Source organism: Dendrobates tinctorius, unplaced genomic scaffold (assembly GCF_039654945.1).
Source record: "Dendrobates tinctorius isolate UK_male_01 unplaced genomic scaffold, ASM3965494v1 ptg000015l, whole genome shotgun sequence".
NCBI classification, from domain to species: Eukaryota; Metazoa; Chordata; class Amphibia; order Anura; family Dendrobatidae; genus Dendrobates; species Dendrobates tinctorius.
The window spans coordinates 38,783,365-38,808,279 of NW_027361683.1; the positions used below are offsets into that span (position 1 = coordinate 38,783,365).

Below are 24,915 nucleotides of genomic sequence, written 5' to 3' on the forward strand. Positions count from 1 at the left end.
GCAGAAGACCACACTGGGTACCACTCCTCTCAGCTAAGAACAGGAAACTGAGGCTACAATTTGCACAAGCTCATCGAAATTGGACAGTAGAAGATTGGAAAAACGTTGCCTGGTCTGATGAGTCTCGATTTCTGCTGCGACATTCGGATGGTAGGGTCTGAATTTGGCGTAAACAACATGAAAGCATGGATCCATCCTGCCTTGTATCAACGGTTCAGGCTGGTGGTGGTGGTGTCATGGTGTGGGGAATTTTTTCTGGGCACTCTTTGGGCCCCTTGGTACCAATTGAGCATCGTTGCAACGCCACAGCCTACCTGAGTATTGTTGCTGACCATGTCCATCCCTTTATGACCACAATGTACCCAACATCTGATGGCTACTTTCAGCAGGATAATGCGCCATGTCATAAAGCTCGAATCATCTCAGATTGGTTTCTGGAACATGACAATGAGTTTACTGTACTCAAATGGCCTCCTCAGTCACCAGATCTCAATCCAATAGAGCATCTTTGGGATGTGGTGGAACGGGAGATTCGCATCAGGGATGTGCAGCCGACAAATCTGCGCCAACTGTGTGATGCCATCATGTCAATATGGTCCAAAATCTCTGAGGAATGCTTCCAGCACCTTGTTGAATCTCTGCCACGAAGAATTGAGGCAGTTCTGAAGGCAAAAGGGGGTCCAACCCCTTACTAGCATGGTGTACCTAATAAAGTGGCCAGTGAGTGTATATACTACATGCATGCTACATACATACTACATATATACTACATACATACTACATGCATGCTACATACATACCACATACATACTACATACATACTACATACATACTACATGCTACATACATACTACATATATACTACATGCATGCTACATATATACTACATGCTACATGCATACTACATGCATGCTACATACATACTACATACATACTACATGCATGCTACATACATACTACATGCTACATACATACTACATATATACTACATGCATGCTACATACATACTACATGCTACATATATACTACATGCTACATACATACTACATGCATGCTACATACATACTACATACATACTACATGCATGCTACATACATACTACATGCTACATACATACTACATATATACTACATGCATGCTACATACATACTACATGCTACATATATACTACATGCTACATACATACTACATGCATGCTACATACATACTACATACATACTACATGCATGCTACATACATACTACATGCTACATACATACTACATATATACTACATGCATGCTACATACATACTACATGCTACATACATACTACATGCATGCTACATACATACTACATACATACTACATACATACTACATGCATGCTACATACATACTACATGCTACATACATACCACATACATACTACATATATACTACATGCATGCTACATACATACTGCATGCTACATGCATGCTACATACATACTACATACATACTACATGCTACATACATACCACATATATACTACATACATACTACATACAATACATTCATACAATACATACATAGACATACAGTACATATAACATAGAGTAACATACTTACCAATACTTGTCACATTGTTCCCCGAAGCCATTGTCTTTTAAAGGAATAAATATTAACATAACAAACCACAAAAATACTCACCCACGATCCGAAGCAGTCCACGAGTGTGTCCCATGACGATCTTGGGTAGAGAACTGCAGCATCAGCTGATGCCGCCGTTCTCTACGGGCTGCAGGAATCCAATGACGGAAGGTAGGTATCCTTCCGCACTGTATTCCTCCGCCACTTAAAAAAAAAAAAGTCCCTAGTCTCACTTTATGCCATTGCTGCGTGGGAAATTCCCACACAGCAATGGCATAAAGTGAGACTAGGGACTTTTTTTTTTTAAGTGGCGGAGGAATACAGTGCGGAAGGATACCTACCTTCCGTCATTGGATTCCTGCAGCCCGTAGAGAACGGCGGCATCAGCTGATGCTGCAGTTCTCTACCCAAGATCGTCGTGGGACACACTCGTGGACTGCTTCGGATCGTGGGTGAGTATTTTTGTGGTTTGTTATGTTAATATTTATTCCTTTAAAAGACAATGGCTTCGGGGAACAATGTGACAAGTATTGGTAAGTATGTTACTCTATGTTATATGTACTGTATGTCTATGTATGTATTGTATGAATGTATTGTATGTAGTATGTATGTAGTATATATGTGGTATGTATGTAGCATGTAGTATGTATGTAGTATGTATGTAGCATGCATGTAGCATGCAGTATGTATGTAGCATGCATGTAGTATATATGTAGTATGTATGTGGTATGTATGTAGCATGTAGTATGTATGTAGCATGCATGTAGTATGTATGTAGTATGTATGTAGCATGCATGTAGTATGTATGTAGCATGTAGTATATATGTAGCATGTAGTATGTATGTAGCATGCATGTAGTATATATGTAGTATGTATGTAGCATGTAGTATGTATGTAGCATGCATGTAGTATGTATGTAGTATGTATGTAGTATGTATGTAGCATGCATGTAGTATGTATGTAGTATGTATGTAGCATGTAGTATGTATGTAGCATGCATGTAGTATGTATGTAGTATGTATGTAGTATGTATGTAGCATGTAGTATGTATGTAGCATGCATGTAGTATATGTGTTATGTATGTAGCATGCATGTAGTATGTATGTAGTATGCATGTAGTATGTATGTAGTATATATGTGGTATGTATGTAGTATGTATGTAGCATGCAGTATGTATGTAGCATGCATGTAGTATATATGTAGTATGTATGTAGTATGTATGTAGCATGCATGTAGTATGTATGTAGCATGCATGTAGTATGTATGTAGTATGTATGTAGTATGTATGTAGTATATATGTAGTATGTATGTAGCATGTAGTATGTATGTAGCATGTAGTATGTATGTAGTATGTATGTAGCATGTATGTAGTATGTATGTAGCATGTAGTATGTATGTAGCATGCATGTAGTATATATGTTATGTATGTAGCATGCATGTAGTATGTATGTAGTATGTATGTAGCATGCATGTAGTATGTATGTAGTATATATGTGGTATGTATGTAGTATGTATGTAGCATGCAGTATGTATGTAGTATATATGTAGTATGTATGTAGCATGTAGTATGTATGTAGCATGCATGTAGTATATATGTAGTATGTATGTAGCATGTAGTATGTATGTAGTATGTATGTAGTATGTATGTAGTATGTATGTAGTATGTATGTGGTATGTATGTAGCATGTAGTATGTATGTAGCATGCATGTAGTATATGTGTTATGTATGTAGCATGCATGTAGTATGTATGTAGTATGCATGTAGTATGTATGTAGTATATATGTGGTATGTATGTAGTATGTATGTAGCATGCAGTATGTATGTAGCATGCATGTAGTATATATGTAGTATGTATGTAGTATGTATGTAGCATGCATGTAGTATGTATGTAGCATGCATGTAGTATGTATCTAGTATGTATGTAGTATATATGTAGTATGTATGTAGCATGTAGTATGTATGTAGTATGTATGTAGCATGTAGTATATATGTAGCATGTATGTAGTATGTATGTAGCATGTAGTATGTATGTAGCATGCATGTAGTATATATGTTATGTATGTAGCATGCATGTAGTATGTATGTAGTATGTATGTAGCATGCATGTAGTATGTATGTAGTATATATGTGGTATGTGTGTAGTATGTATGTAGCATGCAGTATGTATGTAGTATATATGTAGCATGTAGTATGTATGTAGTATGTATGTAGTATTTATTTTTTTTTATTTATTTTTTTTTTTTAACATTTAACACATTAGCCGGATGATGGGACTACTACTGTCCCATCATTGGCTAATGTGTCAATCACTGTCATGGTAGCAGGCATCGCCAGATGGGACTTATAGTCCCATCGGACGATGCTTGCACAGACCCCCGGACATCAGCACAGCCCCCCGGCAGGCCGGCACAGCCCCCCGGCAGGCCGGTACAGACCCCCACAGGGTGCACAGACCACCGGCAGGCCGGCACAGCCCCCCGGCAGGCCGGTACAGACCCCCACAGGGTGCACAGACCACCGGCAGGCCGGCACAGCCCCCCGGCAGGCCGGTACAGACCCCGGGCAGTCCACACAGCCCCCCGGCAGGCCGGTACAGACCCCGGGCAGTCCACACAGCCCCCCGGCAGGCCGGCAGAGACCCCCGGAAGGCCCGAAATGACGGCGCATCATGATGCGCACACACCGCGCATCATGATGACGTCAGGCTGTCAATCAACTTTGAACTTCCGATTCCGATGCCGACTTCCGATATTGAAAAAATATCAGAAGTCTGTATCGGAATTCCGATACAGCAAGTATCGGCCGATACCCGATACTTGCGGTATCGGAATGCTCAACACTATACGTTACTAATACATTTTCTAAATGGTCCTTTCTTAGCTTTTACCACCTCATTCTGTACCAACTCAACATAAGCTTCCACAAAATGAAGAGTAAAGGTAGGCTGAAAATGACTTATAAAAAGAACTAAAACCCACAAAGAAAGTGTATCCAATGATGTTACATTTTTTACCTCTTCTTTTTCTTTTCTATCTAAAAAAAAGGAAGTTAGTCTCAACCGTCTATAAAATACTTGTAAATCGTTCTCCAATTGAATCCAGTCTATATAGTTTCATGTGCAGTATGACAATCCATTAGACAAAATTTTAAGCTGTATATCAATCAGTGCAAAGGAAGAAACATTTACCACCGGATTCTCCTCGGTTACAAGGGCGTTTATTAAAGATTTCCCCTGACCCACTTCCTGTGGGCTGAGAGCAGATGACAAGAGAACACAAAAAGTCCATAGATGGGTATGTATTTATATAAATTTACCGTATATACTAGCGTATAAGCCAAGATTTTCAGCCCATTATTTTGAGCTGAAAGTCTCCCTCTCGGCTCATACGTGAGTCATATACCAGGGGGTCGGCCAGGGAGGGGGAGCGGGGGTGTCAGAGATCATACTGACCCCCCTGGCATGGTCTCTGCAGCCCCCCTGCTTGTTCCATGTTCTCGGCGCCCCTGCTCTTCCTGCGTTCAGCAGTCACATGGTACCACTCATTAAAGTCATTTATATGCGCATATACATGACTTTAATGAGCGGTACTACGTGACCGCTGAACGCAGGAAGAGCAGCGGTGCCGAGAACATGGAACAAGCAGGGGGTCTGCAGAGACTTGCGCCAGGAGGGGGTGAGTATGACGGGGGGAGCCATGCTGTCGCTCTGCTGTCTTGCGTCATCTGGCAGTGACGTTCAGGTCATAGGGTGCAATGACATAGTTAGTACGTGCCCTCTATCTGAACAGTCACTGCAGAGCTGGCAACGCTGATGAGCAGTGGGCAGCGACGGAGGTGAGTATATAGTTTTTTTTTAATTTGCAGCGGCATCTTATGGGGGCATAATCTATGGAGCATTTTATGGGGCATAATCTATGGAGCATCTTATGGGGCAGTATATGGGGCATAATCTATGGAACATCTTATGGGGCCATAACCTTTATGGAGCAGCATATGGGACATATTATTCTATGGAGCATCTTATGGGGCCATTATTAACCTTTGTGCAGAATTATATGGGGTGTATTTTGTATGGAGCATCTTATGGGGCCCATCATGAACTGTATGGAGCATTATATGGGGCTCCTGATTCAATATGGATATTCAAAAACATTTAACCTACTGATGTCTCAATTCATTTTACTTTCATTGGTATCTATTTTTATTTTTGAAATTTACCAGTAGCTGCTGCATTTTCCACCCTAGGCTTATACGCGAGTCAATAAGTTTTCCCAGTTTTTTTGTGGCAAAATTAGGGGGGTTGGCTTATACACAAGTATATACAGTCTGTGGGTGTATATATATATTAGTAATAATCGATAATACAAATAGTATAACCCAACAGACCGGACTATGTAAAATGAAAAGGACAGTCGGAAAAAATCACCATAGAAAAAGGGGGGGGACAGTAGAAACGGACCAAAAATGTCCCAATGATTACAAAAATGTCATTTATTGAAAGTAGGCAGTAACACGGGCGACAACACAATGAAACTTGGCACAATTATTAGTCCTTCTCTACTAAGGTGCCACTTAGACACACACACTTCTCCCATCTTTTTAAGCAACTGTAAACGCCTCACTTGTAGATGTCGACAGGTTGCTCCAAAAGCCACGTTGTGACTTTGGAAATCAGTCTCATCATCTGGAAAATGCTTGCCCTTCAAATAACTTAATCGTTGGAAAAAGATGGAAGTCTGATGGTGCGAGTTCAGGTGAATAAGGGGGATGCAGTCGAATTTCAAAGCCACAGGAGCATGCTTCAATTTGGGCAACATCTGAGTTGTGAATTGTTACATTGTCTTGCTTTGATGAGCATGCCACCTCTTTTGGTTTTGATGGCTTCCCGCAATTTCCGCAAAAGTATAGCATAGTATGCCCCAGTGAACATGATACCCTTTGCTAGGAAATCCATCAATACTACTCCGTGCTGGTCCCAAAATACTGTGAGCATGACCTTGCCTGCAGAGCGTTGGGCGCTTGCCTTCTTTGGAGGCGGTGAGTCATGATGCTTCCATTGCATCGACTGGACTTTAGTCTCAGGATCATAATGATGGGCCCAGCTTTCATTCTATGTGATCAATCTGTTGGAAAAGTCCTCCTGGTTTCCATGGTACATCATCAATACATCCTGAGAGCATTCAACTCATTTCTGCTTCTAGAAAGGTTTGAGCAGACGGGGAACTTGGCAAGCGGATACCTTATGCTTGTGAAGATGGTCTTAGATTACTTTTTCCACGGGCCCCACATTAATTTTGACAATTTGGGCTATGTGTTGAACGGTTACCTGGCGATTTTCTAAAATGTCAACCTCCACTTGCTGAATGGTGTGTTCATTAATAGCGGAGTGGGGTCGCCCAGGAATTGGAGCTGTTTTCACCGTAGTCTGATCACATTTGAATTGACGATACCATTTCTTGACCACATCATATGTGTCACGTGGACCCGTCCTGTGTGACATGACCAGCAGGCCGGTAACTGAAACAACAAGACACGGCACGTGAAACTGTCCTGTGTGACACGGCCCGCAGGCCGGTAACTAAAACAACAAGACATGGGGGAAGGGGAAACAGTTACAACGGTGGACCCTGCGATAGGGAACGGGGACGTGGAGACCTCCTGCACTCCCCTGAGTCAGTGTCTTTACACTCCTACGGATCCTTAGGCCGGTTCCGCACTGGGCGCCGCTCAGGATACCTTTAAACCCTAGTTCGCCCCCTGCACCTACCCCTTTCTAGTGAAATGGCCGGTGCAGAGACTAATCCCACCACTGCACTGAAACACACATAAAGGAAAGGCACAAACAGGGAAACACTACTTAACTTTGCTCTGTTGCTCTTGCTACCAGCAAGAGAGTCCACCACCAGAATGCAGCTTTCCTCCTGAATAGCTGCCACCAAGCTCTGTCAGAGCTGCAAGGAAATCCCCTCTGACTCCTTCCACAACAGGGCTCTGACTGAGCTGCCAGGACCTCTCTCTAGATCCTTCCTCCATCAAGGATGGTTGAAATGAACACTATCACCAACCGTGATTGCAACACCTGACACTCTTTTATAGCAGAGCCAGAGCAATCACCTGCTTTATAATCATGCCCTAAACTAAAGAAACCAGAGTGCAATAATGCTCACCACCACCGGGGCAAACTAGAACAAAAGACTCCACTGTGTAATAATCCTAATGGCCACCGGGGGCAAAACCAAAACTTAAGCACAAGCTTAAGGAAAAAAAAAAGGTTACATGTGCTTTTATCTGTCATGATCCAGCATGGATCATGACAATATGATGGGGAATCTGTCACATGGACCCGTCCTGTGTGACATGACCCGCAGGTCGGTAACTAAAACAGCAAGACACGGCACGTGTAACTGTCCTGTGTGACACGACCCGCAGGCCGGTAACTAAAACAAGACACGGGGGAAGGGGAAACAGTTACAATGGTGGGCCCTGCGATAGGGAACGGTGACGTGGAGACCTCCTGTACTCCCCTGAGTCAGTGTCCCTAACACTCCCAACGTTCCCTATACAGGCTCCTCACCTGTCGCCGAGCTGGAACCTGTCACCCAAGCACACCCTACACCTATCCCTTGCTAGGGAGCTGGGTCGTGCATGCACTGGCCCCACCGCTGTACTAATAAACACCAGGGAAAAATACAAACAGGGAAACACCACTTAGCTTTGCTCTGTTGCTATTGCTCCCAGCAACAGAGTCCACCACCAGAACCTCAGTACAGCTTTCCTCCAGAATAGCTGCTGCTTCACCAAGCTTTGTCAGAGCTGCAAGGAACTCTCTCTAGCTCCTTCCACACCAGGACTCTGACTGAGCTGCCAGGAACTCTCTCTAGATCCTTCCTCCACCAAGGATGGTAGAAATGAACACTATCACCAACAGTGAGTGAGAGTACAAGACACACCTATATAGTTAAACCAGAGCAATCACACCTGTTAGTGATAATCACATGCACTAAACTAAAGAAACCAGAGTGCAATGACCCTACCGGCCACTGGGGGCAAAACTAGAACTGAAATCACCACAGTGCAATGACCCTAATGGCCACCGGGGGCAAAACTACCTTAAATCCAAAGGCTTCAAGGAAAAAAAAAGTTACTAGTGCATTTATCTGTCATAATCCAACCTGGATCATGACAAAATCATCACCATAAACCTCTTTCATCTCATCGAATGTCTCCTTTGGTGTGCGGCCTTTCAAGTAAAGGAACTTGATGACTGCTCTGTATTCCTCACAACAGTTCAGCACCTGTAAAATCAAGACCGTTATCAGTTCTGAGTTGCAAATTGGCATGTAACCAATAGAGACTGTGAGACAGTGACTGGCATTGTCGTAAATGGCTGGTAGGTGTTGCAGCAGAGGATGTGGGTTAGCTGGAGAGCTGGGTGGGAGTGGCTAACCACACACCTCCCACTTATGGGGAGTGGTTTCAGCTACATAATGTGACTGGTTATGTTAGGGTCAGCGGAACGCACCAAATATAAATAATAGTAGGTGCGTTCACCGCCCGGGGTCCACCGTGCGGTAGGTGACAAGACCGCTGCTGAACAATGGCAGATGCACCTAGTAGGTGCGGTACTGCGCTCGGGTTAACGTCACCCGAATGCTAAGGGCGGCTCCGTACAAACACAGAGTCGCTTGGAGAACACTAAAGCAAAGGCGCGGGCCCTGTTAGCGTCACAGAGGCCTGCATGTGGCGTCGCAGCCGCGAACACCAATAGCTGCTGTTACTACAGCGCAGCGGCAGAGAAAGCCGCAAGCGTCGGCGCCGAGGACCGGGCGCCGACGGACGCTAGTGTAGGCGTGGAGCAAGTGGCGGGTAGCTTGCCACAACCCTGGAGCTGACTATACACACTCGGTCACCACTCGTAATATCAGAGGGTAGGGGTTTCATAATGAGTCAGACACCAGTCCATGCATCCATCACCATACACACACAGAATAATATGCTACACTAGCGGGGCTTTTATAGCCATGCGCTTCCGGGACCTTCCAATACTTTGGGAAGGACCAATCAGATCCGACACAGGACCTGCACATGTGACCCCTGCTCTCCACTGAGAGGGCATGTTGCGGGCATGCCCAGTAGCACGGCACGAGGACTTAGCCTCTGGAGCGGTTCCCTGCAAAGCAGGTTGCGCTACCATTGCTGCACCGGAGGTAGCAGCAACATCCACGCTCACAGAACGAGTCTGAGGAGAATGCCTGGCTCGCCGTGATTACTGAGCAGGAGTCTGAGCGGTCGGAGGAGAATGGGAGACCGCAGGATGTCTGGTTCTGGATTCCCGCTGTGCAGTGCCAGGAATCCGACGCCTAACAGGTTAGATCACATGATCTGTGTTGTAAGGTCCTGACAGGTGTCTGTGTGTTGCCTGTGAGTGCCTGTGGTCCTGTGAGTGGACCGAATTCCTGAAGAGCACATGGTGAGGCCATGTACCTGGATGGTCTCTGTGTTGGAAGGTCCTGCGAGTGGACTGGATTCATGAAGAGCGCAAGGTGAGACATGTATCTGCAGAGCCTGTGTTGGCTAAATGTGGTGGGGAAGCTACCGTCCATCTGAGAGTCGGGACTGTCAGGTTTGGCCTGTGGAACATGTCATCGTCAGGGACCGTGATCCCAGTTAGGCAGCTTCCCTGGAAGACAGGAGTGACAAGAAGTCAGCGTGTGAAGTGGAGCTCCTGGTAGGTAACCCAGAGTATGGGGGACTGTGTACACTGATGAGGGTCCGTTAATGAACTGTGTAGTTACCCACTGTAACTGGCCAAAGTGAGGTCCAGTGTGTTTGGAGGCTGCAATCTAATGTTGTGTGTCATAGAATAAAACTGTGAAAGAGACATTGGCATGGCGCATGGTCGTCCATGGTACCTGGACAAAAAGAAGTCCAGCATGTTTAGTGACAGCGACTTAAAGCCGTGTACTATGAAGTGCTATGGACTATGTGATGGGTAACATGGCTTACGGTGGTTTCTGCTGAGTCTAAATTGCACCAAATGATAATGAGGTGTGTTCGCAGCCTGGGGTCCACCATGCAGAGATGGTATACTGCTGCAAGGTAATGGCGGAGTTCTATATGAACACCGGCGGGTAACCACTGACCCAGTGTGTATAGGGGCGAACTCTGTTACTTCACAGAGCTGCTGTAAGTAAAGCCAGAGCCTGTTAACCTCACAGGACTCAACTGGGGAGCGCTGCTATATGGTCACAAGACCCTGACTCAGAGACAAGGGAAAGAGTCCCTCTAGACCAGCAGCACTCGGCACCGCAATTGCAGTGAGAGCGAGACGTGCAAGTGTGCACGGAGCCTCACTGGCATGCGCCACTAATCTCCCAAGGTTGGACTAAACAGTGCACAACTTGCGCATGGCCCTGCACTGGTGGGTGCTGACTTGGCGGGATACGGCAGTGCCTTGTACAGGATGACACCACCGGATGCTAGTGTGTGACAATGCTATGAGCACAGTGGCGGAAAGATAGCCACCCATTGGCGCTGACTCAGGTACCCTAAAGGCCCCATCACACATACAGATGCACCAACGATACGACCTTGTCAGGATCGCTGGTACGTTGCTACATGATCGCTGGTGACCTGTCAAACAGGCAGCTGCACCAGCCAGGACACTGGTCTCTACAGTAAATATCGAGTTACTAAGCGTCATGCGTCACTTAGTTACCCGATGTGTACCTTTGAAACCTGCGTGCTCGCGCTGGTAGCTGTGAGCACGCAGGTTTCTAAGGTACACATCAGGTAACTAAGTGACGCGCCCTGCTTAGTAACCCAATATTTACCTTAGAGACCAACTCCCAGCGCCTGCTTAGAGCACTGGGAGCGTCGCTGATCGTTGGCTCCCGCTGCCACATGCAGTGATGCGTGCTTGGCCAGCAGGAGACCAGCCATCAAAAAATGGCCCAGGCCGATCGAGCATGATCAGCGATACCCGGCAAAGGGGTGGGGGGGCGGGCTGATCCCCATCACACACAGCGCTAGTGAGATCGCTGTGTGTGACGGGGCCTTAACACATGCGTATCAAAGGAGGGGGGTAATATGATGATTCATGCACCAATGAATCACCAGATTCATGCATCCAGTCTCGCGTGACTCTAGCGGTCTCGCGAGATCGCTATAGCAACGCGAGACCAACGTCATCACAGGTCTCGCAAGGCATTACTGGGAACGCTGTGGCCCGGGATGGCAGCGCGGGACGTCGAAAGGTAAATACACCCCAATTTTTTATTTTTTTTTAAGCATTTTAACGTTCTATCTTTTACTATTGAGGCCGCAGAGGCGGCCTCAATAGTAAAATCCTGGTCACACTTGTCAAACACTATGTTTGACGAGTGTGACCAACTGTCAATCACTTTCCAAGCGATGCTTCAAATCACTTGGAAAGTGCTTGAATATCGCACGCGAAAATCACGGCAAAATCGCAGTAAAATCGTTGTGAAATTGTGCGGAAAAAACGCGCAATTTCTGGGAAGGAGTCCGGTTTTTAGTGTCCGGAATAAAACGCTACGTGGGCACATAGCCTAAGGGTTTAAAATCCTCTAGTTCCCTCAGGGTCCCCTTGCTCAAGAAGGCACATTTGCAGGCCTATCTAAAGTTTGCCAATGAACACCTGGATGATTCTGATAGTGAATGGGAGAAGGTGTTGTGGTCAGATGAGACAAAAATTGAGCTCTTTAGCATTAATTCAACTCGCTGTGTTTGGAGGAAGAGAAATGCTGCCTATGACCCAAAGACCACCGTCCCTACTGTCAAGCATGGAGGTGGAAACATATTTTGGGGGTGTTTCTATACTAAGGCCACAGGACTACTTCACTGCATCAATGGGAGAATGGATGGAGCCATGTACCGTAAAATCCTAAGTTACAACCTCCTTCCCTCCACCAGGACATTAAAAATGGGTTGTGCCGGAGGGGCGTGGCCTGCTGCACATGGAGACAGAAGCAGAGTAGAACTTCTCCGGTGCATACTGACCCCATAAAGCGGCACACAGCTTTGTACAGCAACGGCTCCAGACCCGAAAGACTGCGGATAGCAGTGGGAAGTGTGGGGCCATGAAGGACCTTCGCAGCAGCAGAGGAAAGGGTAGGAAAAGCCCCCTTAAACTCACCCAGTTTTACCCGGCGGCGGAGAGTGAACAAAATGGCGCTGGGAAGCACAGACACGGCATAGCGACACAGCGCTCATCCGCCCCACGCACAAGGGGTGAGGTAGGAGAATCCCCACGGAGGCATGCGGAGGGGAAAAATAGGGCGAGCAACCTACCCGAGTATACCAGGGAGGACCGGGAGGGGATTGATTCTGGAACCTCCACGGCGCAGAGGGATGGAAGCGGTGGGGAGGAATCAGAAATCCAGCCCCAGGCTTCCCCTCATGGAAGTGGCTCAAGGGCCTCAAGCGGCTCTAAAGAACTCAGACAAAGCAATGTATTTACCTCTGCTGGAGAACCACTAAACGAGCACACTATGAGACAACTTATGTCTGAAATAATGGCTACCTTTAAAAAAGATATGCAAAATATGCTTAGATCTATGCAAAAGGACATTAATGTTCTGGCAGAACGCACGTCCCACATAGAAGATAAGATGGCGGAGTTAACCGCTGCGCACAATGAGGTGGTAGACACAGTGGTGTCCACGGATGAAGAGGTGGATGCATTAAAACTGAAAATAGCAGATATGGAAGACAGATCTCGCCGCAACAACATCCGTTTGAGGGGCATTGCGGAAACGGTGAAGACTGATGACCTTAAAGATTTTCTTACTGACTATTTCTCATGTCTGTTGCCGGAGACCTCACAGCTCGATCTGATTATGGACAGGGCGCATAGACTGCCCAAGCCAAACCAACTCCCAACCGCAATACCGAGAGATGTTATAGTAAGAATCCATTTCTTTCATATAAAAGAAAAGGTGATGGAAGCTGCTCGAAGTTCACCATCTCTGCCTGACCGCTTTAAAGACATAATTATATTTGCGGACTTGTCAGCTTTCACTCTAGCACGCAGGAGAACATTTTCATCATGCACGGGGATCCTAAGAGAGCATAATATCCCGTACAAGTGGGGGTTCCCAGTGAAGTTGGTAATAACGAAAGATGGACGCAAGCATGTGGCGAACAACTTGGAGCAAGCTTTACGCCTTTGTAAAAAATGGAATCTCCCTCTCAAAGATGGTGAGCTGAGGGGGAAAAACACACTTCTACGACCAATCCTGGAGGAATGGTCTCAAGCGTGAGCAGCATGCAACAAGGAACTGGTTTAGTCTTCTGGAACAGAAAACGGAAATCTGGAGGAGGTCCTCTGGTGGTTGATATTTATCAGGGGAACTTTGATGGCTTCGTTCTTTTTGGTTATACAAATTGAGAGCAGTAAAACCTGTTGGGGTAGGACTGTCCGGGTCTGAGAAGCCGGGGGTCATTTATGGCAGGACCCCATTACTTACGGCTATCGGGACTTGGACATGGATCACTCACCAGGATCTTTGGAACTCTGGCTTTTGGTTTTGTGTTTGTTTTATTTTTTTCCTTATATGGAGATTTTTCATGCAGCCTTTTTGATTTTTTACTGCTTCCCAAATTTTATGGTTTTTTGTGCTGTTTTCTGCAAATTTGGTACTTTTTCTGGTACTGGTCCAAGTTTGGGACTTATGTCAGGGCCCAGGCTATTTGTGGCCTATTAAGCTTTTGCTGGGCTCCCGATACCATTGACAGGCAGCCTGCAAAGGCTCTCTGTATGTGTGCCTTAGAGGGCATTGTTATTAGTTTGAATGTTATTTGTGTTTGTGTTTACTGTTTTTTGGATGAGAAGCAATTTGTTCAAGCGGGCGCCAATGCCCAGGATAAGTATGAGTTTGTATGTTTCATGGTATGTTTGATTAGCCTGCACAGGGGAGTATATCCCACCAGTATACCTTATACACAGCAGCGGCACTTAGCATTCTTGGTCACACTCATAGATGGTGATTAAGTTTTTATCTGTAAATGCCAAGGGTTTAAATTCCCCTTACAAGAGGTCAATACTATGGAAAGAGGCATTGAGGTCCAATGCGGATATATTGTGTATTCAGGAGACTCATTTAAACAGTGAAGATACGAGTAGATTAAAACATAAAAGATTCCCTCATGTGATTTTAGCTCCGGCAAATAGGAAAAAAGGTGGGGTGTCGATTGCAATAAGTGACACGGTGGCCTTTTTAGATTCTCATGGAAGATACATTATACTACAGTGTTTAATCAACAACATCCCATACACACTGGTAACCATATATGCCCCCAACACAGGACAATATACTCACATTAAGAAAATAATAGCAAAAGCTATTAAAGTCAAGCAAGGTTCTCTTATAATAGTAGGGGATTTTAATGTAGCGTTGTGGCCCAATATGGATACTACAACCAGATCAAATAAACTCAATCCCAGCCCACTTGCCAAACTGTGTCACATGCAAGAACTGTATGATATTTGGAGACTTAAAAACCCATCTACACGAGATTATACGTTTCTTTCTCACCCGCATAATACGTACACGAGAATTGATTTTTTTCTACTTGATAAAACAATAATCCCGCGAGTATTAACCGCTAATATAGGTACTATAACCTGGAGCGACCATGCTCCTATCACACTGGAAATAGAAGAGAAGCATGTCATAGATAGATCCACAATTTGGAGGCTCAATACTTATATCCTGAACTACCCCACTTATGCTTCACACATGCAACAACCCATTCAAGATTATTTTATACAAAATGATAATGGAGAAGTGTTGGACGCAACACTATGGTGTGCACATAAGGCAGTAATGAGGGGGCATTATATAAAGCAAGCTTCCCATTATAAAAAATCTACGCAAAATGCAGTATATGATATTCAAACCAAATTGGGAAGATTACATAGATTGCACAAAAGATCATACTCTCCCATAAGGGCGGCTGAGATTTCAGACCTTCACAAAAGGCTACATGAGCTTAATTTACATACATACGAGAAAGCTCTTCAAAAACTCAAAATGAAATATTATTGGCATGGAAATAAATCTGGGGAATTATTGGCCGAACAGGTGAAAATACGTGCAGCAAAATCCCGTATCCCATATTTAAACGGCCCCATTAAGGGAAAAATAATAGATCCTCAGAGAATTGCAAACGAATTTGCCAACTATTATGAATCTTTATACAATTTAAAAGGAGATAATCAAACCCACCAACCAAGTGATGCAGAAATAGGGAGATTCTTAGATTCAATAATCTTACCCATGCTATCACCCATACAGATAGAAAAATTATCCCAGGAATTCACAATATTGGAAATTCATATAGCTATTGATACTTTGAAGCTAAATAAGGCCCCTGGACCAGATGGCATCCCAAACAACTATTATGTAAAATATAAAAATCTGATCTCTCCTTACTTGGCGAGAGTATTCAAAGAAGCCACCAAGAATGGTGCCTTTCCAGCAGAAATGCTGAAGGCTCATATTATTACCCTACCCAAACCAGGAAAGGATCCAAATACTCCGGCAAACTTTCGACCAATTTCGCTTTTGAACACGGACGTTAAACTATTTGCTAAAGTACTATCCTTGAGACTTCTGGACATCCTTCCCGAGTTGATCCACTGGGATCAGGTTGGATTTGTCAAAAATAGACAAACCAGTGACGGAACCAGACGCCTTATAGATCTGATTGCTGAGGTGGAGGGGAGTCGGGTGCCTTCTCTGCTCCTGTCATTGGATGCGGAGAAGGCGTTTGACAGAATCCACTGGGGATTTGTGGAAAGGACGCTTAGATGTTTTGGATTCGGGGGACCCATTCTGTCTTCCATCATGGCTTTATACTCTGGGCCTTCGGCCCAGGTATATGCAAATGGGTATCTGTCTCCGGGGTTTACTATCACAAACGGAACGAGGCAGGGGTGTCCTCTCTCCCCATTGATATTCGTCTTATTGATGGAACCATTCGCCCAGGCTATAAGATTGGAGAAAGAAATCTCCGTGATCAAAGTGGGTACTATGGAAAATAAGATAGGTCTATTTGCTGACGACGTTATATTATGTGTCACGAATCCTGAAGTATCCCTGCCCCACATATTTAGACTTATTACCCAATTCGGAAAGCTAGCTATTACAAAATTAATTTAAGTAAATGTTTAATCCTTGACATGGGTATCCCACAGACTACAAAGCAGAAACTAATGGAACAATATCCTTTGACATGGAGAGCTGACTCAATTCCATACTTAGGGATTCAATTAACCTACCCAATCAAAAATCTGGGGAAAACAAATTACACACGTTTACTGCAGAATATGCATAAGGAGTTGCAATCATTCTCCAAAGCAATGATTTCCTGGTTAGGCAGGATTTCAGTGGTAAAAATGATGGTATTACCTCAAATTTTATATTATTTTCGCAACTTGCCTGTCCAAGTCCCACTGCACACACTACAAAAAATCCAGTCTGCTTTAATGAATTACATATGGAACCAACGGAAAGCGAGAGTATCAGCGAAATTCTTGTATTTGCCAATAAGAAGGGGGGGGCTGGGTTGCCCATGTGTACGAGCATATTATCGGGCTGCGTTGATAGATCAGCTAAGATGTTGGTGGGATGGAAACTCTACAAAGGCTTGGGTAAAACTGGAAGCGCAAATAGTGGGGCATCCCTCTATGGCCTCGTATATGTGGCATCTCAGACTGGCCAAAAAGGTGCAATTGCCAAGACACCCTACGATACGAGCAGGAGCAAACACCTGGTTAATGCAGACGATTGGACAAAAATTACTCCCTACAAGAATACATAAGCTTCCTATGAATGTAGTGGGTAACTTTATCCAAAATTTGGATTTGGGAGACTGGATCGAGAAGGGACTATTAAAAGTTGGAGATATTATGAGTAACTCGGTCCTTAGACCGTTTAGTGATCTAGTTAGAATGTTTGGGGTACATCAGAGGGATTTTTATAAATACCTCCAAATTAGACACCTGTTAACAAGTATTAAAACAGATCATCAGGATTTGGTCTCACCATACGAAAACTTCTTTGAAGTCAACAAAGATACAAAAGGGGGAATATCTAGGGCGTATGAGGTCTTGAATGACGTGGGCGGTTCGCACTCCCTACCATTTGTGGAGAAATGGGAAATTGATTTAAAAACACATTTTCGGGAAGAACAATGGGATTACTCTTTCCAAATACACAAAAAAATGTCCCATTGTATTAATCATTTGGAGATATCAAGAAAAATTTTACATAGATGGTATTATACGCCAAAGCGTTTACAGAAAATTTATCCTCAATTATCAGACGGGTGCTGGAGGTGTAATAAACAGCCAGGCTCGTTGCTGCACATTTGGTGGGAGTGTGAGCTGATTCAGCCTGTATGGGTGGAGACACAACAATGTTTAAGCTCGATACTGGGCTATGGTGTGGAGATGGGGCCCGAAACTGCATTGCTGTCCATAGGCCTGGAAGATATGGATCATAACGATGCAATAATAACTGTACAATTTTTGACGGTGGTTAGAGGATGTATTGCGAGCAAATGGAAAACTTCGCAGATTCCTACTGTTCAAGAAATAAGGGCTAAGATGCGATATAATTGTAGTATGGAAAAGATGATAGCAATCAGTAATAATAAAGGGTATAAGTTTGAAGTTACTTGGGGAAAATGGCTGGAATACTCTGACTCTAGGCGAGATTAGGTCAAGGGGCATACAGGAGTTCAAGCTGTCTGATGTAGAGAGGGAGGCTCAATCATTGGGGTTTCAATGTTGTATAATGATTGTTAAATTTTGAAACCTGAAACCAGAAAAGAGATAATTGCTTACTATTATTATTAAAGATAACAGATTGGAAGACTGTATAAACGATTGTAACTGCCCATAATCTGTATGTTTATTTTCTATTTTTATTGTTAAACTTCAATAAAAATTATGGTTTAAAAAAAAAATGGGTTGTGCCTGGGTCTTCAAAGCAAGAAAATGACCCAAAACATACAGCCAAGGCAACAAATTAATGGCTCAAAAAGAAGCACATTGAGGTTATGGAGTGACCCAAGCAAGTCTCCAGACCTTAATCCCATAGAAAACTTATGGTGGGAATTGAAGTTCCGAGTTGCCAAGCGACAGGCTCAAAATCTTAATGATTTAGAGATGATCTGCAAAGAGGAGTGGACCAAAAATCCTGACATGTGCCCAAAACTCATCATCATCTTCAAAAAAAGTCTGACTGCTGTGCTTGCCAAAAAAGGTTTTGCCACCAAGTATTAAGTCTTGTTTGCCAGAGGGATCAAATATTATTTCTCACTGCAAAATGCAAATAAATTTATATAATTTATACAATGTGGTTTTCTGAATCTTATTTTTGACATTCTATCTCTCAATGTTCAAATTAACCTACCCTTAAAATTATAGACAGTTCATGTCTTTGTCAGTGAGCAAGCTTACAAAATCAGCAAGGGATCAAATAATTATTTCCTTCACTTTATATATTTGCGTTGTTGTCCCTGAATGGGTCTATCGCGCATCTGCCTCTTTGTGGATGGACCTTTAAACAGCTAACTATAATCTTTCATATCGCTAAACCATTTGGTAAGCTGAGTCTGTTCTATATGATTTCAATATTTGGACAGATTCTCATTGATTTTACCTTGCAATAATTGCCACTCCAAGGCAGCAATCTGTTCCAACAACTGAGTCTCATATTCAGATAATTTCTTTGCAATTACATCCATCACTATACATGAATACTCGATATTGAGGTGCATAAAGTAAAAAGCAAATTTGTGCAAAATAGACTCAAATTTTGCACAGAATTGTTGATTACTTGGCAATAAAGTGGGTGTAAAATGAGTTCTCAGTCCACGTGGTATTCTGCGTGCTCTATAATATTCCATTAAAGTGCTGATGTGCAATTTGAAGGAGATAAGTCTCCTCTAATTCTCTTATTTACATTTGCGCATGTCAGTAGTAGGAGTAACTTAAAAATGTTATGTCCATATTGAATCTTGATAATATCCTGAGTGCATCATCATCAGTATAATAAAAAGTATTAGCAGTCACTGACTCACACTTATCCAGAGTAATAAGTGGTTCCATATCCATAGGTGTATGCATTGAGGTGATATGGCTTCTCATTGGTGTGTCTTAGCAGTATTATTTAAGCCTGCTGTTTGCAGTGTGTTGGTATGCTTGACAAAGACTTGTATCTAGTCAAAACGTTGCACTATATTTGGCAGAAAAAAAAGATTTACTTACCGTATTTCACTCAAGTTTGGATGTTGCATTGTGACGTAGTTTTTGACTTCGGACCAGTCAGAAGCTACTGTCACAAGATGGCATCGGGGTACCGAAGTGGTGCTGAAAAATAGTGAAGACGCAGGAGAGTATATGATCGGGGTGCAAGGTAATGAATGTAATATATAGGGTCCAGTGACACACTAATAGATGTGAATACTGCCAGAAGTCAATCAAGTCAGATAGTATGGATAATACTTGTATAGAATAGCAGCAGACATGTATAAAGTGCTCTGTGCCTGCATATGTCAGTGTCCCCGACACGTGTTTTGTGTGGGCTTCCTCGTGGGGCTGAGAGTTGACATTTTTTATTTAATGTGATTGTTGCCTATTTACAATTATTTCTTTCACCTTCACAATAAAATTTAATTTTTTGTTGAATATGCCTCTATATTGCTTTTTTTATTTACTTTGGAGTTTATATACTTTTTTTATTCATCTGCTCTAATTGTATAGGGAGTTCCCCGTAATATTTTGGGGATTATGTTCACTTGTACTGTCCATGTTTCTGGTGCTTTTAAATTTAGTGAAATCTTCTTACAAGTGTATGTATGCTTTGGGAGGGAGAATGAGAAGCCAAGTATAGATAAAGAAATGAAAAAGTGTTCTTATTAATGTAAAATAGTTGGTGTCTGACCTTCGACTGTCCAGGTTTGTGGAAATAAAATGTTCTGCCATAAATGCATACTGGGGATTTGTAGTTTCACAGCTGCTCAACATAGGCCGTTTAGAGACAACTAATGAAATGTTTTAAACAATTATTAAATGTGCTTTACTCTTTATTGGAACTTGTGATTTTCATCCTCCAGTGGCAAAATCTCTATTTTTCTATATAATAAAAGACATTATTTAAAAATGTATATCTACCAAACAAGACATGATTGAACTATAATAAAACTAATAGGCTTTCTCTCTGATGGAATACTGAAAGGCTGCAGGCAAAGAGCAGAAACTATAGAATTAAAAATTTATTTTTTAAAAAAGAAGGGTTAATCCAGGTACCAAGTCACTTTTTTTCTGTGTAATTTAAACCCAAATCCTCAGAAATAGCCTTGTTGGATGTCTTCTGGGTGGTGCATGCATAAAGAACATGTATTATATCAGAAAACGTAACAAGAAAAGCAGCACTCACCCGATCCTTCTTTTAAGATGTGGTTTTAATCCATAAAATTGGTTACTTTGATATTTGCGGAAGTGCAGGTGTCAGGGGAGTTATTTCATGAACAGTGAGACATGCCGGACTATGGTCGTTTCACGCCTTGCTGGCACTTCTATGGACCCGTAGAAGTGCCAGCAAGGCGAGAAACGGCCGTAGTCTGGCAGGTCTCACTGTTCATGAAATAACTCCCCTGACCCCTGCACTTCTGCAAATATCAATGTAACCAATTTTATGTATTAAAACTACATCTTAAAAGAAGGATTGGGTGAGTGCTGTTTTTCGTGTTACTTTTTCTGATATAGAATTAAAAATCTCAGCATTCTTGTGAATGAAGAGGACTTTTAATAAGAGGTAAATTGCAAAATTGCTTGTTTTTACAAGATATTTGTAATGTTACCCATTTAAGAAGATGAGACAACCGTGTTAATGACTGTTAGTACACCTTCCCAGTAGCCTTCATTTTATATAATAAGAAAAAGATTGCCCTACAAATAAACTGTAAAATTTCTATGCCGGCTTTTAAATTATAGTCTGATCATGGGCGTATTATACACTTTCTTAAGCTGTGACCATTGTGGTCACAGTCCAGGTAACGGGAAGAGGCCGGGCTGACCTCTGCTGCTGCATCCCACCTCTCCTATTCACTGGTGATTTTGTGAGAGACTAAGGCTGATTACTGACATCCATGTTTCTTACTCGGACTGAGAATGGGTCTACTGACCTGAACTCAGCAGTCTCATATCTGTTTATGGGCTAGGAGACCCACGGACAGTCTGTACATAGTAGTACAGACTGTGAAACATGGATGTGTGAAACTGGCCAGAGGGAACACAGTCTAGCATCGATATGGAGAATAGTTCAAAATGTAGAAAAAACGTGCGACCTACAGATCTGGCAAAAATTAAGAGACCTCTGCACAGTTTTATAAAAATCAGCTTCTCTACTTGTCTGACAGCCATTCCATTCCAGTGTCAATTGAATTCCAACCAGAGTACACCTCATTCTACTTAATGTGCATCTGATTAGGTGATCACCTGAACCAAATCTTATTTAATGAAGGAAAGTATAAAAAAACCCTGCTGTGGTGTTCACAATCCTCTTGCAATAGGACAAGCTGTATGGCATAATAAGTGCTAGTAATATCCCAAAAGTAATAGAAATGAAAAAATAACTTTTGACCATGCCAAAGGAGTTGAAAAGAAAAGTCTTGAGTGAGGAAAAGAAGGGCTCAATTCTGGCTTTACTAGCAGAGGGATACACTGAGCGCCATGTTGCCTCCATCCTTAAAATTTCTAAGATGGCAGTCCATTACAACAAGGTCAAGCACCAGACATTGGGGACAACAAAGTTACAGACCGATAGATGGCACAAATGACTCTCCACTGACTGGGATCACCGTCATATTATTCAAATGTCACTCAGCAACCGCAGGATGAAAACAAGTGACCTACAAAATGAATGGCAAATGGCAGCTGGGGTGAAGTCCACGGCAAGAACAGTTCGTAACAGGCTCCTAGAGGCAGGACTCAACTCATGTAAAGCTAGAAAAATGCCTTTCATCAATGATAATCAAAGGAAAGCCAGGCTGAAGTTTGCCAAAGACCATAAGGATTGGACCATAGAGGACTGGAGTAAGGTAATCTTGTCTGATGAGTCTAATTTTCAGCTTTGCCCAACACCTGGTCGTCTAATGGTTAGACGGAGACCTGGAGAGGCATATAAGCCACAATGTCTTGCACCCACTGTGAAATTTGGTGGAGGATCGGTGATGATCTGAGGATGCTTCAGCAAAGCTGGAGTTGGGCAGGTTAATCTTTACGAAGGACGTATGAATCAAGCCGCATACAAGGTTATCCAGGAAAAACAGTTGATACCTTCTGCTCAGGCAATGTTCCCCAACTCTGAGGACTGGTTTTTCCAGCAGGACAATGCGCCATGCCACACAGATAGGTCAATCAATGTGTGGATGAAGGACCACCACATCAAATCCCTGTCATGGCCAGCCCAAATCTCCAGACCTGAAACCCATTGAAAACCTCTGGAATGTAATCAAGGGGAAGATGGATAGTCACAAGTCATCAAGCAAAGAAGAACTGCTTCATTTTTTGTACCAGGAATGGCATAAGATCACCCAAAAGCAGTGTGAAAGACTGGTGTAAAGCATGCCAAGACGCATGAAAGCTGTGACTAAAAATCATGGTTACTCCACAAAATATTGATTTCTGAACTCTTCCTGAGTTAAAATATTGTTGTTTCTGATTATGAACTTGTTTTATTAGCATTATTTGAGCAAGCACTGCATTTTTTTGTTATTTTGACCATTTCTCATTTTCTGAAAATAAATAGAAAATTTAGTGCTTGGAAATTGGAAGACGTTGTCAGTAGTTTATATAATAAAAGAGCAATTTACATTTTACTCAAAAATATACCTATAAAGAGAAAAATCAGACAAACTGAAAATTTTGCAGTGGTCTCTTAATTTTTGTCAGACCTGTATATGTAGGGAAAATATGTATATGTATGGCCGGCAGGTATTTAGCATATGTTTCCAGGCTGCAGCTTTTCACAAAGGTCACACATATGCTATCCTGAGAAAAGGCAGTTTCCTGGTCTCAGGGTCTCCAGCCTTCTTGACACACACAGAATTGGAAACATTTCACACCTGCTGACTCCTTTGAAGGGAGACACCAAATTGCAGCCTGACAATTTCTATTTACTATGAGAAAGCAAGGTTACACAAAGAGTGTTTAGAGAAAAAAATAATGTATTCATTGGTAAAGTAGCCATGGTCCAGTCACAAACCAGGAATTAGAATATTAACATGAAACCAGAAATCTCATCTCCAGGTTAAATCTATAAATTAGGCCTTTACCCATACACAAAGAAAGTCATTCACAGACTGAGGGACAGCCAAGCTGATGTGAGCCACTTCATATTCATCTCCCCTCAGGGAGCAGGATACCAGCCTGCAAGGTTTAGATATTTCTGTAAGTTTATCCATTTTGATTTTATAACTGTTTTACATATTTGTATGTCAATTTTTATTTCCATATTTTTATATCCTTTTATTGTAAGCACTGTACCTTCTCTATTAAAGCTTAAAACTTTAATAAGTTGAAACCTTGTATGCTCTAAAAGAATTCATAGCCTTAACATGTATGATCCTGGTGATTGGCATATAGTAGTAGTATTTCCGGGACTCATCGCCTGTGTGTTCAGTGAGTGGTGGCAGCGTGTATGAAGCAGGGGTGCGTAGTCTGTGTCGGGGTGTGATTTATGCTCCCATTGCAGCATAGGACAGAGGTTGAATGTTGAACTGAGTGAGAGGAGATAGATTAACCTTTGCAGGCATAATCCCAAGTCACGTGCTGAGAAGCGGGTACATGACACTATACTTAACTGGCAGGGAAGATACCTTGTTCACTAAGGGGGTTCTCCTAGGGTGAGGCCCATCCATTACACTCTGTGTATGCAGATCCCTGAAATTTCCTTAAATGCTGGAAGATTGACTGCATAATTTGTGGCAGTGAAACTGCTTTTGCACTTTCCTGTAAAAAAAGAACAAAACACACAATAAATTTTACATAATTTTTGTATTTTTCTAGTCAGGACTAGATTGAAAATTAAGAGCCAAGTTTTAGGGTTAGGGTAAACAGATGTGAAAACCTGGTAAAGTATTACAAATTGAGAGTCCTCAGTGTTTGATACTAGGGATGAGCAAATAGCTTTGGATAAGTGCTTATCTGAATAGCTATAGTGATTACCGAATAGCTGCATCGGGAACCTGGATACCTGAAGCGCTCC

At 42.8% G+C, this 24,915-nt stretch overlaps 1 non-coding gene across 1 annotated transcript; it reads left to right on the top strand.

Moving 5' to 3' along the window:
* The first annotated feature begins 24,502 nt into the window (after nt 1-24,502).
* On the top strand, nt 24,503-24,661 carry LOC141077934 (U1 spliceosomal RNA). The gene has a single exon (XR_012227624.1). It is a non-coding gene; the product is annotated as a U1 spliceosomal RNA (small nuclear RNA).
* Nucleotides 24,662-24,915: the final 254 nt, after the last annotated feature.